Source organism: Pongo abelii, chromosome 19 (assembly GCF_028885655.2).
Source record: "Pongo abelii isolate AG06213 chromosome 19, NHGRI_mPonAbe1-v2.0_pri, whole genome shotgun sequence".
In the NCBI taxonomy this organism is placed as follows: Eukaryota; Metazoa; Chordata; class Mammalia; order Primates; family Hominidae; genus Pongo; species Pongo abelii.
Genome location: NC_072004.2, coordinates 83,590,536 through 83,608,539, shown reverse-complemented (window position 1 = coordinate 83,608,539; position 18,004 = coordinate 83,590,536). Strand labels below are relative to the sequence as shown.

The window sequence follows — 18,004 nt, the reverse complement described above, 5'->3', positions numbered from 1 at the left end:
CACATGCCTGTAGTCTCAGCTACTTGGGAGGCTGAGGTGGGAGGATGGGTTGAGCCTTGGAGATCTAGGCTTCAGTGAGCTGTGATTCACAGCACTTCAGCCTGGGCAGCAGAGTGAGACCCTATTCAAAAAAATAAACAGACAAACACCTTAGTGCTTCGGGGGTGGGGGTTAGGTTTTTTTTTAATTAGAAGAAAAAGACGCTTTCTCTTACTAAGGTATTTTTGCCTGTTAACTAATATGCAGTTGCAGAATGAGCCATAGGCTGTCGGCATTTCAAAAAGCACTACAAGTTCTAATATTTAGAAATGAGTATATATGCCAGTGGCCCAAGGTTGGAAAGAAAGTTGGTAACAACATTAGAAGGTGGCAGAAGGCAGGAAAGAAATGTAACATATATGGCAGATGAAGAGTTTTAAAACAGCTTTTACATATCAACACGGAAAAACACCATGACATAAAAATGAGCAAAAAATATGAACCATATAATCCGAATGGTCCATTAACATCCATGTGTTCAACTTTACTGAACACATGAATGAAGTAAAATGAAAACCACTCTAATAATTTTTTCTTACCTGCTAATTTGGCCAAACTGTTTATTTTGAAATAATTTCTAGCTAAAAGAAAAGTGGCAAAAATAGTATAAAGAATCCCTACATTCTCTTCACCCAGATTCCCCAGTACTTAACATTTTACCTCATTTCTTTATCATTCTCATCCTTTTTGTGTCTTTATCTCTGTCTCTATATGTAAATACACATTGTTTTCCTGAACCATTTGAGAGTAAACTGCAGGCTGGGCAAGGTGGCTCATGCCTGTAATCCCAGCATTTTGGGAGGCTGAGGTAGGTTGATCACTTGAGGTCAGGAGTTTGAGACCAGCCAGGGCAAAACGGTGAAACCCTGTCTCTACTAAATATACAAAAATTAGTGGGGCATGGCGTTGCATGCCTGTAATCCCAGCTACTTGGGAGGCTGAGGCAGGAGAATTGCTTGAACCCAGGAGGCGGAGGCTGCAGTGAGCTGAGATCACATCACTGCACTCCAGCCTGGGCAACAGAGCAAGACTGTCTCCAAAAAAAAGTAAATTGTAGACATGATGCCCTGCACTCCAAAATACTTCAGAGTATATTTCCAAAAATCAAGCACAGTTTCATAAGTAGTCACAGTACAACCAAAACATGAGTCCGTACTGACATTTCCAATACCAGTCCAGCCTGACACCACAGAGTTCATTCATTCTAGCCTTCCATTTTTCCATATGTATGATGTCCTTCACCAGTAGAGAGAAACCTGGCTCCTGTTATTCACAATTTATTTATTTGCTCTGTACTAGAATATGTACTAAAAATAATTTCAGAATTCCTAATCCATAGCACTGCAGGAAAACAATTCTACCAATTAGTATTTATTTAAGGTTCTTTATAGCCAGAAGATATATATTAAAATACTGTGTTCAAGTTACCTACCTGGGTTAGTTCTTCCCCCTCCCAATTCTGCCCTTCAGTGTAGTATTGTTATTAACATGAAATATAGTTAGGTTCATTTATTTTTGTTTGCATTCCATTTTACGAATTTCCCCTCAACCTTGATCTTTTTTTGAATGTGTGATACATTAGCATGGTTACTAAAAAGTTGTCTTTGATGATAATGTCCAATGATGGTAGATTGTCCTGGCGGAACTGTGTATAAACAGGTCAAATCTTTCTGGTGAACAACCTGACATGGAGTATTAATAGCTTTTAAAATGTTCATACCCATTGACCCAATAAGAGATCTCACAGACTTATGGTTAAGGATAGTCACCAAAATATTATTTATAATTATGAAAATTAGAAACAATCAAAGTATCCAGCTATTGGAGACTGGAAAAGCATAAATTATTAATCATAGACCATAAATTTCATGTATGTTCATATGTTAGAATACTAATCATCTATTTAAAATCATTTCTCAGCTGGGCACAGTGGCTCATGGCTGTAATCCTAGCACCTTGGGAGGCCAAGGCAGGCTGATCACCTGAGGTCAGGAGTTCGAGACCAGCCTGGCCAACAGGTTGAAACCCCATCTCTACTAAAAATACAACAATTAGCCAGGCATGGTGGCACATGCTTATAGTTCCAGCTACTTAGGAGGCTGAGGCAGGAGAATTGCTTGAACCCGGGAGACGGAGGTTGCAGTGAGCTGTGGTCCCACCACTACACTCCAGCCTGGGCGACAGAGCGAGATTGTCTCAAAAAAAAAAAAATCATTTATCAAAGACAATAGTGACCTACAGCAATGCTAAGGGGAAATAAAGTGTGACACAGAAATGTTTACACATTGTAATTTTTTTTTTTTTTTGAGACAGGGCCTCACTCTTTCACCGAGGCTGGAGTACAGTAGTGTGATCACGGCTCACTGCAGCCTGGACCTCTTGGGATCGGGTGATCCTCCCACCTCATTCTCCCAGGTAGCTTGGATTACAGGTATGCACCATCACACCTGGCTAATGTTTTGTGTTTTTTGTAGAGAGGGGGTTTCACCATGTTGCCCAGGCTTGTTTTGGTTTTGAACTCCTGGGCTCAAGACATCTGCATGCCTCCACTTTCCAAAGTGCTGGGATTACAGGCATGAGCCACCTTGCCTGGCCTATACATTGTAATCTTATTTTTGTTTTAAAAAGATGTGCTTGGCTGGGCATGGTGGCTCATGCCTGTAATCCCAGAACTTTGGGAAGCTGAGGCAGGCAGATCATCTGAGGTCAGGGGTTTCAGACCTGCCTGGCCAACAAGGTGAAACCCCATCTCTACAAAAAAATACAGAAATTAGCTGGGCGTGGTAGCACACGCCTGTAATCCCAGCTACTCGGGAGGTTGAGGCATGAGAATCACTTGAACCTGGGAGGTGGAGGTTGCAGTGAGCCGAGATCGCGCCACTGCCCTCGCTCTTCGTCAAAAAAAAATGCTGATAAGTAATAATCTATGAATAATGAGATATTTGGTGGTTTTGATTTCTCTTTCTCTGTCCCTCTTTAGTTATTAATTTGCATTTTCCAAACTTTCTACAATAAGTATTATTACTTTTACAGTCAGAAAGCAATTTAACAAGTCAGTAATGTATTAATATTTAGGCATTCCTAAATATACAAATGACCCTGAGGCATAACAGCTTCTTCAAGCTTTCTAGGTGGTTCCCTGCCTCTGTCTTTCCACCTACCCTTTCAACTGCTCCTCAATCTATTTTTCCTATGGTCTCTGAATTTTACTTACACCAACATACCACTAACTAGAGATTCATTTAGATTAACAACCAAGCCATCCTTTGTCTTCCTAATTTGTTGACTTTATTTTAAAATTACTATATGGACCGGGTACAATGGCTCACGCCTGTAATCTCAGCACTTTGGGAGGCTGAGGCAGGCGGATCACTTAGGTCAGGAGTTTGAGACCAGCCTGGCCAACATGGTGAACCCCCGTCTCTGCTACAAAAAAAAAAAAAAAAAGAAAAAGAAAAAAGAAAATTAGCCAGGTGTGGTGGTGCACACCTATAGTCCCAGCTACTTGGAGGCTGAGTCAGGAGAATCGCTTGAACCTGGGACGCAGAGGTTGCAGTCACCTGAGATCATGCCACTGCACTTCAGCCTGGGTGACAGAGCGAGACTCCGTCTCAATAATACTAATAATAGTAATAATAATAATAAAATTACTATATGTATGAAAATATTCCAAGTACACATTTTTAAAACCTAAGAAGTACTAAAAGCATTGTAATGAAAAGTAATAGTCCCCACCCCATAGGCCAACTTCCTAGAGGCTACTGTTCTCAACTCTTTGGCTGTTTTTTCTGGTATTTATCTCCATGTTTCTCAACAATGTGTGTATAATGAGATTTCTTGATCTTTTAATTTTAGGTAGCATCTGTTAGTTTACTGCCATGAGAGATGAACTTAACTCTCATACATCATACTTTCTACCTCTCATTCCTCTTGTGATTCTATCATAAATTTTGGTTGAATCTGGTGGTCGGTGTTTACATTATGATAATTATGCAAACATTGTGCACTACAGAGCCAAATAGCGCCCTATGACCATGCTTTCCTTCTTGTAGAACCTCTTTATTTTTGCCTAGTTAATCATCACTTGATTTCTATTATTTTCTTAAAAAATTATATAATATGCATGTGCCTCATTTTTTATGGTTCTCTGATTCTTTGTTTTTTAATGCTTCTTTACATGGCCCATGCACACTGGTTACATTTTTTTTCTGGGTACCCTCATCTCCCCATTCATATCTATACTGGTTGTCCATGGGCCTACTGCATAGCTGTTCCTAGGACTGCAACTACACTTTGCTCTGTTGGATCCCCTGTTTCTTAAATTATTAAATTCTGTGTCTTCCTCTTTCCTGGCTGACTCCTTTGGTTTCAGTAGCACATCCCCAGAACCTTCTGGAATAAAGGTACATAGAGATAAATATTGTGAGATCTTTGACATCTGAAAATGTTTTTATTCTGCCCTCATACTTGATTGAGAATTTATCTGGGTTGGTGTGGAATTCTAGATTGCAAATCATTTCCCTTCAGAATTATAAACAGTTTGCTCCAGTTTCTTCTGACTTCCAATGTTGCTACTGAGATGTTCAATGCCATTTTGATTCCTAGTCCTTTGTATGTTATCTGTTATTTTTAGGAAGATTTTAGGATCTCGTTTTTATCCTTAGAGTTCTGAAGGGTTATAGAGATGTGCCTTAGCCTGAGCCTTTCTCCCATTCATTTTGTGGCTCACTTAGCAGGCGCTTCGATACTGAGACTCTTATCCTTTCATTCTGAGAAATTTTCTGGTATTATTTCTTTGATAATGTCCTGCTCTCCATTCTTGCTGGATGTTGGACTTTCAGAGTGGATCTTCAAGTTTTCTTCTCTCTCACATTTTTCCATCTTTTTGTACTATGGTCATCAATTATTTTCTGTCTTTTCTTTTGAATACTTACTTTAAACTATTCTGCTTTTTCATAGCCAAAATCCCTTTCTTGTTATGATTGTTTTATTTTGCACTCCGCTGTGGTTTGAATGTCTGTGTCCCCACAAAATTTATATGTTGAGACCCAACCCCCAATGTGATAGTATTTGTAGATGGGAACTTTTGAGAGGTGATCAGGTCATGAGAATGGAACCCTTATGAATAGTATTAGTGCCTTTATAAAAGAGACCCCAGGGAGTCAGCTCACCCCTTCCGCCACGTGAGGCCACTGCAAGAAGACACTATCTCTGAACCAGAAAGCAGGCCCTTCCCAGACACCAGATCAGCACCTTGATCTCGGATTCCAGTCCCTAGAACCGTGAGAAATAAATTTCTGTTGTTTATAAACCACCCAGTTTATCATATTTTGTTATAGCATCCCAAACAGTCTAAAATACATCCTCTCATTTCATGGATAAAATGTCTTTTCTTATTTCTCTATAGATACTAACTATACTACTTTTGAAGATTTGTTCTGTTGTTTCCTCTGTTTGATCTTTTTGTTTCATGTTAGAACTTTCCATAAACATCTGGTAATCTTTGGCTATCTGTTAAGATTTCATTATGAGGCACAAAAAACTGGTGGGGGGTTCTGTGTGCATGAATGTGGCTTATTCTCAGAGGCGATCTGGCAGAGAATCAGCTTATTCACTGAGGGGAGTCTCCCAGTGTCTGAACCTGAAAGTTTTTTCTCTGTGACCGTCGTATTTTTTTCCAGAGTAGGATCATTTCCTAACTGACTGCCAGTGTTCTGGAAGCAGGTGCAGTGAAGAGCCTAAGAGTCCCACTAATGTGTGTGTGTGAATTCTGAATCCTTAGTCACCGTGTTCATCCCTAACCCATATTGCCACGAAGACTCTCAAGTCTCACAACCAATTTATTTTAACATGAGAAGATATTAAGAGGGTTAAGAGGTTCTCCATGATTCACCTACTAGTGTGAATTCATAGCTTCTCCTTTTGCTTTTCCCCTGGCCCTTAGCTGATATCAACTGCCCTGAGGAAATGGAAGTCTGATTGGTCAGGAAGCAGGAATAGTGGGTAATTTGAGGTCCCAGACCCCCCCTCAGCAGATAAGCAGCCCAGTGGTGGGTAAAGCACATTAGGAAAGAGTGCTGCAATCCAGGGACTAGGGCGGACCTGGATGCCAAAAGGGAGTTGAGAAAGTAGAAAAGAAAACTACTTATGCTTAAATTGTTCTCAGAGCCAGGGCTCTATGCAAAGAAGCAGCAGGTGACCTGTTTTCTCCCTCCTGCACTGCAGAGAACCTGCCCTCAAAGACCCAGAGCTCAGCTTCAGTAGAAGTTGAACAGCACTGTACAAGCGAAACTGAGAACCCAGTCACCCTGAGAAAAATCGTTTCCAGGGGAAAACACATTCTTTGGTCCAAACTACCAACTTACAAATGATCTTTTGGACCACGTCCTGCCTGCAAACTGAGGCTCGATTCACCTTTAATGGACCAGTTCTGGCAGTGCCAAGGAAGAGAGGCCATTAGCAGAAATGAAAAAAGCAAGAAATCTTTTAGTCCATTAGGTTAAGATTTTTTTATGCTTTGTTATTTATGATTTGCGACTTTAGTTACTGTTTCCTGGAACAAATGTTGATTCTACTTCATCTCTATTTACTGAAGCAAATAGATGCTTATCAGCGGTCATGCTACAAATTGCAAAGCAGTCAGTAAGGCCTTTGGGGCTGTGGTCTCTTTTGCAATTCTTTAATGTCTTGTCAGGTAACTTATTTTCTGTGCCTCAGAGAGTTTCTAAAAGCTACCATAATCTGATGTGTGTGTGTGTGTGTGTGTCTGTGTGTGTACATATGTGTGTGTATATCTATATGCACTCTTTCTCTCTCTCTCTCTCTCTCTCTCTATATATATATGGCATATAAATACAGTAAAGTCAAAGAATTGAGCAAAAGCAGATTTTGGTTTTTACTTTAAGAATATCATTTCACTTCCTGAAAAAACAGGAATTAGGAGTCCCAAGGATATCACATAGCATTTAGAAAGACTTGAGTGGGAGCTAAGAAAGTTCGAATGAGGGGAGGAAGAAAGTCCCTGGTCAGGCCCGGTATAGTGACTCAAGCCTGTAATCCCAGCACTTTAGAAGGCTGAGGTGGGAGGATTGTTTGAGCTCAGGAGTTTGAGATCAGCCTGGGCAACCTAGCAAGACTCTGATGTCTATTAAAAAAAAAGAAAAAGAAGAAGAAAGAAAAGAAAAGAAAAAGAAAGCCTGGGTGAGTGGCTTTCTGACCTGGAGGATGCTGTGATCCTCTTGGGGACGTCCCCAGCCTCTGCTTCAGGATGACAACATGGTCTCCTGCACTGTAGCTCGGTCTGAAATTTTCAGTTTTTCTTTCAATTTCCCCTTTTTCAGACTCCAAGGGGGATGGAGGAGATGGCCTGAATAAGACATAAATGAAAGAGGAAGTGTCTCAGCACCAACCAAACATAAAACAGCAACCCACTTCACTTGTGACCTCTACAGAAATACCGAAGACGTCCTCTGTGTCCTTTTAGACTTTCTGGGGGAGGGGACAGCTGCTGCCCAGAAGCAAGCAGCTTCCTTTTGGCCAGGTCAGTGCAGGGAACCAACAAAGACAGGGACCTGTGGCCAGAAGAAGCACAGCTGCAGCAGGTATCTGATTGGACTGAGCCAGGAAAGGCCTTCTTGCCCTTAGGGACCCCTCAAGGCTTCTTTCCCACAAGCTGGAAACTGCTTGGCTCACTGCTGTGCTAAATGCAGGTGCCAGCCGAGTGGGTTACCATAGGACCATGAGCCATTAACAGCTTGTCTCAAATACGCTTCTCCAAGGCAGTCAACGACTCCCCACTGAACACCTGTGGGTCCTGCTGGTGCTAACTTAGGCACGGGGCTAGCAGGTCCCTCCCCTGTAGCAGATGATGAGAGCAAGTGTGGTGCAGGAGGAACTGAAAAGAGAGTGTTGTCAGAGGCGACACTTGCGTGGATTAAAACCACATATTCTTGTGCAATGTAAAAATGCCAACTTGCATCAGCGTAATGAAGGACACACTTAGAATAGAAAAGCTGAGGAGGACAGAAGAATAGGAAGAAGAACAAAATCATGCCTGGTCCTTTTGCCCAGAAATGACCCATGTGAACCTTGGCTGAACTTTTAGACTTTTTCGTGGTGCACATTTTTCAACATAATTTGACAACGTGGGACCTCTAGAATTGTACATTCTAATTTTTCAGTCCATTTATTTCTTATTCCAGAAAGAATCCATGTATAAGGATGGCTCATCACAGTGTTGTTTTTAATTCTGAAAAGCTGAACGATGGATGCTCACCACTAGTGTTTATAAATAAGTTCAATAAAGTTATGCTCTCACAATAAATTATGTAGTCATTAAAAGAACAATCTCATGCTATGCGTATTATCATAGAAGGATGTCCCCAAGATCTTGCTGAAATTTTTTTTAAAGTCCCAAGCAGTGTATATATAATTTGAAACTATTTATATAAAAATATGGGTGTATATGTGTGTGAAAAAGGATGTTTGGGCCGGGCATGGTGGCTCACGCCTGTAATCCCAACACTTTGGGAGGCCGAGGTGGGTGGATCATTTGAGGTCAGGAGTTGGAGACCAGCCTGGCCAACATGGTGAAACCCTGTCTCTACTAAAATATATATATATATATAATAAAAAAATTAGCTGGGATGTGGTGGTGGGTGCCTGTAATCCCAGCTACTCAGGAGGCTGAGGCAGGAGAATCACCTGAGCCTGGGAGACGGAGGTTGCAGTGAGCTGAGATCTCCCCAGTGCGCTCCAGCCTGGGCAACAAAGCAAGACTCCGTCTCAAAAAAAAAAAGGATGTTTGCCAAAATGCTAATAATGGTTGTCTTTAGAAGAAGGGCTTTTTGTGCTGTTTACTTTCTTCTTGATATTTTTTAGCAATATTTATTTTGCAATGAGCATTTACTAGCTTTATATTTTTTAACTATTTACCTTGAAAAAATTATGTAAATCTATACTTACTACATAAAATACATTTATTTTGTAGTGAGTGAAAATGAGGGTTACAAAACATATACATAGTGTAATATCATGTTCATATGTTATAGTTTTATATATAAATTTACATATTTTAGTTTAAGTGTTTATAAATACAAAAATACATATTCACACATTTGATATATATAATGTGCATATAAATTTTACATGTATATATAAAAAGTTTTAAAACATATTTTTTAAGATTACTCTTATATTTTGAATAATAATTGTATTTCCATTCTGGAGAAAAGAGTAATATTTTAGAAACCAGATGCAGTGGCTCATGCCTGTAATCCTAGCACTTTGGGAGGCCGAGGTGGATGGATCACCTGAGGTCAGGAGTTCGAGACCAGCCTGGCCAACATAACAAAACTCCATCTCTACTAAAAATACAAAATTAGCCGGGCATGCTGGCGGGCACCTATAATCCCAGCTACTTGGGAGCCTGAGGCAGGAGAATCACTTGAGCCCGGGAGATGGAGGCTGCAGTGAGCCAAGATTGGGCCACTGCATTCTAGCCTGGTGGACCAAGTGAGAAACTATCTCAAAAAAAAAAAAAAGTAAGATTTTGGGCTAAGTCTTGGAGGGGTAGGGACGGCCAGTCCAGGGCAGCCCAGGCTAAGGGCACAGCACGTACCAAAGACACAAAGACACAGCAGAGCAGGGCCACACGTGGCACACGCCGCTCCTGGCACCTGATAGCACCAGTGTTCTGTCCTCCTGGAAACTCTCCTCTTGCTTTTCTGGGTCACTGTTCTCTCCAGGCTGCCCGGTCAGCCAAGCAGGCACCGAGAGGGGCCCTGAGGGATTGACGCTGTCCCGGATAGGGGCTCCATGAGGGGGAAGCCGACCTACTTTGCAGTGTTCCTGAGGCTCAGGCCCGTGTGCCACAGTGAGACGGCGCAAACTCCACGGTCCGTGGACTTGGGTTCAACTGAGGCACCACCAGCTCCTGGGTGGCCCTTGGCCAAGGCACTTTACCTCCCTGGGACTCAGTGTGTTTATCCAGGGGTATGAACAATAAGAACCTCTGGCCCACAGGCTTAATGAGAGAATTAAATAAGACATGGGAACAGCTCCTTTCAACTAACTGTTTATTACCAGAAGGTACCCAATAACCAGGCATGGCAAAAACCCAAAGCCCTGACATTTAACAGGTTCTTTTTTTGCTAAGAAACCAGCGCTGGAGACAAGTACTTGTGATATATCCTCGTGGTGGGACGTGTTGGTCACAAGTTCTAATTATGGAAATGCCCGCTGACAAAAGGGCCTGTTGATGTGAGTCACTATGAGTGGTTTAACTCTCTAGGCCTGGGCTGCTCCTAGGAATCATTTGCAGATACATCTATCTACCTATCTTTTTTTTTTTTTTTAAGATTGGAGTTTTGCTTTTGTTGCCCAGGCTGGAGTGCAATGGCACAATCTCGGCTCACCGCAATCTCCCTCTCCTAGGTTCAAGCGATTCTCCTGCCTCAGCCTCCGGAGTAGCTGGGATTACAGGCACCCACCGCAATGCCCGGCTAATTTTTATATTTTTCTAGAAATGGGATTTCACCATGTTGTTGGCCAGGCTGGTCTCCTAGCTATCTTTTTTTTTTTTTTTTTTTGAGACAGGGTCTCACTCTGTCACCCACTCTTCACTCTGTGAAGTGCAATGGCACAATCAGAGCTCACTTTAGCCTTGACCTCCCGGGCTCAAGGATTCCTTCCGCCTCAGCCCTCTGAGTAGCTAAGACTATAGGTGTGTGCCACCATGCCCAGCTAATTTTTTTATTGTTGTTTTGAATTGTAGTATAGATGTCTCACTATATTATCCAGGCTGGCCTTGAATTCCTGAGCTCAAGCAATCCTCCCACCTCGGCCTCCCAAAGTGCTGGGATGACAGGCATGAGCCACTGTACCCGGCCCATAAGATACATATGTTTTTATTAAAATAATGCAGTGAGTTGTTTTTTGTTTGTTTGTTTGTTGAGACAAGGTCACATTCTGTTGCCCAGGCTGTGCACTCACAGCTCACTGCCGCCTTGACCTCCTGGGCTCAGGCAGTCCTTTCACCCCAGCCTCCATGTAGCTGGGACTACAGGCATGTGCCACCACACCCTGGTTAATCTTAATTTTTTTTTTTAGAGATGGAGTCTTGCTATGTTGCCTAGGCTGGTCTTGAGCTCCTGGACTCCAGTGACCCACCCGCCTCAGCCTCCCAAAGTGCACCACCATGCCCAGCTAATTTGGTATTTTTAGTAGAAACAGGGTTTCTCCATGTTGGTCAGGCTGGTCTCAAACTCCTGACCTCAGGTGATCTGCCTGCCTCAGCCTCACAAAGTGCTGGGATTACAGGTGTAAGCCACCGAGCCCAACCGCTACTTGTTCTTATTACGCATTTATACCCTGAAGAAATGGAATCTGTGATTTGCTGTAGTAGCGATCCAGAAAAACAAAGCGTAGTTGTTGGAATAAAACACGACTTATTGGCATTGAGTGTCACCTGGGGGTGACCCATCACAGCAAGAATGGATCAGCGTAAGCAGGTGTGGTGGCGTGCACCTGTGGTCCCAGCTACTCAGGAGGCTGAGGTGGGAGGATCGCCTAGGCCCAGGAGGTTGAGGCTGCAGTAAGCCAAGATCATGCCACTGCACTCCAGCCTGGGCAACAGAGCAAGACCCTGTCTCAAAAAAATAAATAAATAAAAATAATAAAAATAAATAAAAGAATGGACCAGCCTCACTCATATCATCCAAGCTCATAGAGAGAATGATGTAGAAAAACCCCAGTGGCTTTGTATTAAATCGTCACCCTCAGAGGGCTGGGGACATAGGTTCATAGATCAGCACCTTCACTCCCAGGAGGCATGGGAAGACAATTTCTCTTTTTTTTTTTGAGACAGAGTTTCACTCTTGTCGCCCAGGTTGGAGTGCAGTGGTGCGGTCCCAGCTCACTGCAACCTCCGCCTCCCAGGTTCAAGCAATTCTCCTGCCTCAGCCTCCCAAGTAGCTGGGATTACAAGTGCCCACCACCACGCCCGGCTAATTTTTACATTTTTAGTAGAGACAGGGTTTCTCCATGTTGGTTGGGCTGGTCTCGAACTCCTGACCTCAGGTGATCCACCTGCCTCAGCCTCCCAAAGTGCTGGGATTACAAGCATGAGCCACCACGCCTGGCCAGGAAGCCAATTTATAACAAGCTTTCTTGGTAAACGTGGGTAATTAGTTGATGACCCTAATGGTCCCTACCCCTCAAAGTTTGGTGCATCCTCTTTCTCTCTCCCAGCTGTGTGAGGACACAACACAAAGTTGGCCATCTGGGGACCAGGAAGAGAGCTCTCCCCAGAACCCAACCATGCTGGCACTTGACTTTGGACTTCCTAGCCTCTGCTGTGAGTGATAAATGCTTGTTGTGTAATCCACCCAGCCTATGATACTCTGTGATAGCAGCCCAAGCTGACTAAGACACTTGGCAAGTGCATCTCCACAATAAGATCCGAGCCGTCTCAGCCTGGAAGTTGATGCTTCTGGATGGTGTTGAGGAGAATGACCAAAGTTTGTCTCTCTTTTTTTTGAGACAGAGTCTTGCTCTGGCTGGAGTGCAGTGGTGCGATCTCAGCTCACTGCAACCTCTGCCCCCTAGGTTCAAACAATTTATCGTGCCTCAGCCTCCCGAGTAGCTGGGATTACAGGCATACACCACCACACCCAGCTAATTTTTGTGTTTTTAGTAGAGATGGGGATTCACCATGTTGGCCAGGCTGGTCTCGAACTCCTGACTTCAAGCGAACCACCCACTCGGCCTCCCAAAGTGCTGGGATTATAGGCATGAACCACCACACCCGGCCCAGAGTTTTTCTCTTTGACTTTTCATTTTCCATTGTTAATCAATCTCCTCACCCTTTTTTTTTTTTTTTTTTTTTTGAGATAGGGTCTTGTTCTGTCACCCAGGCTCAAGTGCAGCAGTGTGATCACAGCTTATCGTAGCCTCAGACTCCCAGATTCAAGCAATCGTCCTGCTTTAGCCTCCTGAGTAGCTGGGACTAGAGATGCAGGCCACCACACCCAGATAATTTTTTTTTTTTTTTTGTAGAGATGGGGTCGCATTATGTTGCCCAGGCTGCTCTCATACTTCTGGGCTCAAGTGATCCTCCAACCTTGGCCTCTCAAAGCACTGGGATTACAGGCGTGAGACATCACGCCCGGCCCTAACCCCCTTTCTGATTGGCACGTTCTTAAGGTACCTTACAAGAGGTTAGAAGTGTTTTTGTAAATATACCTTTTTTTTTTTTTACCAACTTCAGTTGTAACCAAGTCTTGCTAAAGAACCCTTTCTGATCTCTTAAGGTAACTTTACATTTCTTCACATTAGAACTTTATATTTCTTCTAATCCATATGCATTGGTTTTACAGTTTTACAGTTTTGTAATTGCCAAAATACAGGATTCTCAGTCACATCAGAATTTCAGATGAACAATGAGTAATTTTTTAGTATAAGCATGTTCCATAAATCATGGGATATACTTACATTAAAAGTTATTTGTTGTTCATTTGAAATTCTGTTTAACTAAGCACCTTGTATTTTTATTTGTAAACCCTGACCATCCTCTCTCCAAGGGAAATCCTAGTTCCCTATTTCCAAATTGGTGGAGGTGGTGGTGACCTCATGATTGCTCATATAACCTATACACAGTTTCAAGAAGAAAAGAAAGGTAATTCTGTATGCTAAAAAGACACATACCACACAAATAGCAAGTATGTCCCCATGCAAGGCACAGTGCTGGATGACTCACGGAGAGTGATGTCTGGTCAAACACAAGCCCTTGGGCACAGTGGCTCACGCCTGTTATCCCAGCACTTTGAGAGGCTGAGGCAGGTGGATCACCTGAGCCCAGGAATTCGAGACCAACCTAGACAACATGGGAGAAAACCTTCTCTACTAAAAAAAATACAAGAAAATTAGCCGGGTGTGGTGGCACATTCCTGTAGTACCAGCTACTCGAGAGGCTAAGGTAGGATCACTTGAGCTCAGGAGATCCAGGCTGCAGTGAACCATGGTCATGCCACTGCACTCCAGCCTAGACAACAAAGTGAGACCCGGTCTTGAAAAAAAAAAAGAAATTAAAAATTAAAATAAAAAAATAATAAAATTAAAATGTAAAAAATACATATATGTCTTGGTCTACAGATTAGATGCATTCAGAGAAATTTACCTGATAATCAATTTCTGAAAAGTAAATTTATTTCCCTAGTTTTCAATAAAAAATGAGCATACTAGGCTTTCAACCCCAATCTGCCAATTTATCATTTGGTCCTTGGCAAGTATATAAACTAAAAACTTCACTGAGACTCAGCTTTCTCATTTATCAAACGTAGCCCAAATGGCTACCTTTCCCTCCAGCCAATGCCAGGGGAAGTGCTTGGTGAGGAAGGGGTAAGCAGCACGACAGGCCCTCCAAGATGGCCCCATGGCATCTGTGATCTCCCTGTTCCCTTCTCAATAAAATGAATGTAGATCAAGCAACTCCTAGGTGTGAGCCATTCTGAAAGGGGCTGTGGGATAGAACACATCCTGCATCCCTTGAAGAGTTAGACTCCACCTGGAAAGACGGGACATATGTAGTCATCTGTTACAGTGATGGCCCCCAGTGAAATGCACCTCCTGGTATTCATGCCCTCTATAGATCACTCCACTGAATCTGGGCTGCCTGAAACAACAGAATGTGACAGAGGTGACACTGTGCCAGCTGTGCCAAGGGGCACACGTGGAGGGGCTCACTTCAGGGTGCTGGATGAAGAACAGGGCAGGAGGCCAGGCATGGTAGCTCACGCCTGTAATCCCAGCACTGTGGGAGGCCGAGGCGGGTGGATCACCTGGGGTCAGGAGTTTGAGACCAGCCTGGCCAACATGGTGAAACCCCCATCTCTACTAAAAATACAAATATTAGCCAGGTATGGTGGTGGGCACCTGTAATCCCAGCTACTCGGGAGGCTGAGGCAAGAGAACTGCTTGAACCCGGGAGGTGGAGGTTGCAGTGAGCTGAGATCGCGCCACTGCACTCCAGCCTGGATGACAAGAGTGAGACTCCATCCCAAAAAAACAAAACAAAAAAAACAGGACAGGGACAGATGCTGGGCTTTGAAGACTGCACAAGCTCTAGGGCTACACCTTAGGAAATCTTGGTGGATTCCACATTTGTAGTCCTGGGAACCCTGAGCCACCATGTAACGGGCCTTACTTTCCTGTTGCAGAGGCCACGTGGAGAGTGAGAGGCCCTGAGACTATATGGAGGAGAACAAGAAGCTCAGCCAGACATGTGCCCATGTTCAAGCTGACCCAGCCACCCTCTGGACTCGGGAGCTACACTGGCCGGGACCCCTGACGCGGGGGTGGTGAAGCCACATCTCCAACTCATTCCTGGGTGTGCAAGATGCAAGTTAACATGGAACTCATTCTTGGGCATGCAAAAGATCAGGAATGTTTAAGCAAAGCAACCAATGTCTATGTGAAGGTGATGCTTCCCCCAGACAGGGAACAGCACCCAGTATCCCCTGTTTAAATTCCAGACCCACAGATTTGTGGGCAAATAGCATTTTGGTTGTTTTTAAGGTGCCTCGCTTTTGGGTAGTCTGTTATATAGCCATAGGTAATAAAATCTCAAACTCTCAGGAAAAGTAAAATGTCCCTCAAAATGTTGGGAATCTGTGCCTTCCAGCCAGACAGGTTTCTCGGGGTTGAAAGCAAGGACATGCTCAGTTCTAGCACAGGCAAGAACACTTCCTGTTGGGGACTGAGCAGGAACTCCCTGTGAGGGCCGCAGGTTTCTGGATCCTGGGTGGGTGTGGGGACAGGCACCCGTGCTGAGGGGCTTGCCTGTGTCTGTTCAGCCACGGCTGTGCTTCCCCAGAGAGGAAACATCATGGGGGGCTGTGTTTGAGGTGGGGGTGTCAGTGCCACGGAATCAGGGCTACCTCTACTGTGCAGAGCACTGTGATGTCCCCTACCTTCCAGGCAATAGCAAAAACCAGAAGAGACAGGCGGTAGCAAAAACGGAGGGTGGAGTGGAGGGAGAGAGGGATAGAGGCCAAAAAACATCCCATGAGGCAGCAAGGGCAGCTGCCAAGGCTTCAGTTAACCCAGGACAGAAGCAGGACTCGCCTCCTGGCCACGGAGGCCAGAGGGCTGCAGAAGGGCGCACATGTGGAGGGGCTGACTTCAGGGCACTGGATGGGGTACAGGGCAGGGACAGACGCTGGGCATTGAAGACAGCGCAAGCTCTGACGGGGCCAGGAGGGGCCAGGACACTACACACACAGGGCCAGCAGGCCAGCACCCGCGGAAGCAGCAGTGCAGGCGTCCCGCTGTGGATGTAGGCTGCTTGGGGCAGCCCTGGTGGGTCGGTGTAGCGGGCAGGAGGAGCAGGTGGAAATGTGAATGCCAGGCCAAGGTAGCATATGGGCCAGGCTTATTGAAGGCTGGGCCCATGCCTGGTTCATCTTGGGGTCCCCAGCCCCTAGCACATAATAATAGATGCTCAATAAATGCTTGCCAGCAGATGGACTTTGCTTCTAGGTCACTGGGAAACATTGAAGCTATCTCCACAGGGGTGACCCAAATGAAAGCAGTGAAAGGAATGCTGGAGTGGCCAGAGTGGCTGGCTGGAGAAGGCCCATGAAGCTTCCGCAGCCTCCCGAGGAGGGGAGGCAAGGGCAGGGCTGAGGAAGGGACAGAAGGACGGAGAGAGCCTCATCCTCAGGAAGCATTTTGCCGATGGGCAGTCAGGGTACGAGTGGATCCCAGGGGCCTGAGCTGTGGTCCAGTCTTGCCATGAAATCACCATGTGACCCCAGCGAGTCACCCCTTATCTCTAGGGCTCAGCTCCATCTCTGTGCATCAGAGGAGTCAGATGAGAAGTTACCCTTTTGGTCAGACTGTGATGCTGAGATTTGGTGACTGATGTGAGGCGTAGGTGGAGTGGCAACAGGAAAGGGAAGGAGCACCAAGGGTCAAACATAGTTCTGGGGAAGATGGTGGAGAAAATGATGTGGCTGTGGGCAGAAATACGAAGTCTCAGGATGGGGAGCTGAGCTTGGGCAGGAAAGATGACGCATGGGCAGGTAGGGGAGCTTGGTGGAGACGAGGGCACAACTCCACAGCAAACGGGCAGTGGAGGCAAAAAGGACAGCCAACTTGAACATGTCCCCCGCAGCTGGGTGTGATAGGCTGAAAATGTCTCCCTCCCCAAAATATATCCACACCCTGATCCCCAGAACCTGTGAATACGAGGGTCTTTGCAGATATGATTAAGTAAGGGTCTTGACATGGAAGGAGATTATCCTGGATTACATGGGTGGGCCCTAAATACAGTTCTTTTCTTTTTATTTTGTAGAGACGGGGTCTTACTATGTTGCCCAGCATAATCTTCAATTCCTGGCCGCAAGTGATCCTCCCGCCTCAGCCTCCCAAAGCACTGGGATTACAGGTGTGAGCCACTGCATCTGGCCAATGCAGGTATCTCTGTAAGAGGGAGACAGAGGGACATTAGACACACCGAGGAGAAGGCCGTGTGAAGATGGAGCAGAGAGAGATTTGAAGATGCTGACCTTGAAGACTGGAGCGATGCAGCCACAAGCCAAGGAATGCGGCTGGCCAGCAGAAGCTGGAAGAGACCAGGAACAGATTCTCCCCTGAGCCCGCAGCCAGTGCACAGCTGAGCAGTATGGAGTTTAGATTTCTGGCCTCCAGAACTGTGAGAGTAGATTTCTGTTGTGTTAAGCTACCAAGGATTGTGGTAATGCCAGCAGTCACTGGAAGTGCATACACTGGCCATCCCACAAATCCCAGGCTCTGAACTCACAGCCAGGTCCCTACCCGGGCTCCTGGTTAAGTGCTTTGGATGTGTTGCCTCTTACTCCTCCAGTGAGCCGGGGTGGAGGACCTGTGAGTATCCTCACTTCCCTGAGGAGGAAAACGAAGTGTCAAGAGGTCAGATCATCTTCCC

At 44.8% G+C, this 18,004-nt stretch overlaps 1 long non-coding RNA gene across 2 annotated transcripts; it reads right to left on the bottom strand.

Moving 5' to 3' along the window:
* Positions 1-3,513: 3,513 nt before the first annotated feature.
* On the bottom strand, positions 3,514-17,745 carry LOC129051423 (uncharacterized). 2 transcript variants are annotated; one of them, XR_008515686.2, is made up of 4 exons: positions 17,607-17,745; positions 17,407-17,520; positions 7,257-7,405; positions 3,514-5,313 (listed from the first exon to the last, which is right to left on the bottom strand). It is a non-coding gene; the product is annotated as an uncharacterized LOC129051423 (long non-coding RNA). The 2 variants fall into 2 exon arrangements; XR_010138345.1 differs by lacking the exon at positions 17,407-17,520.
* Between the last annotated feature and the right edge of the window lie 259 nt (positions 17,746-18,004).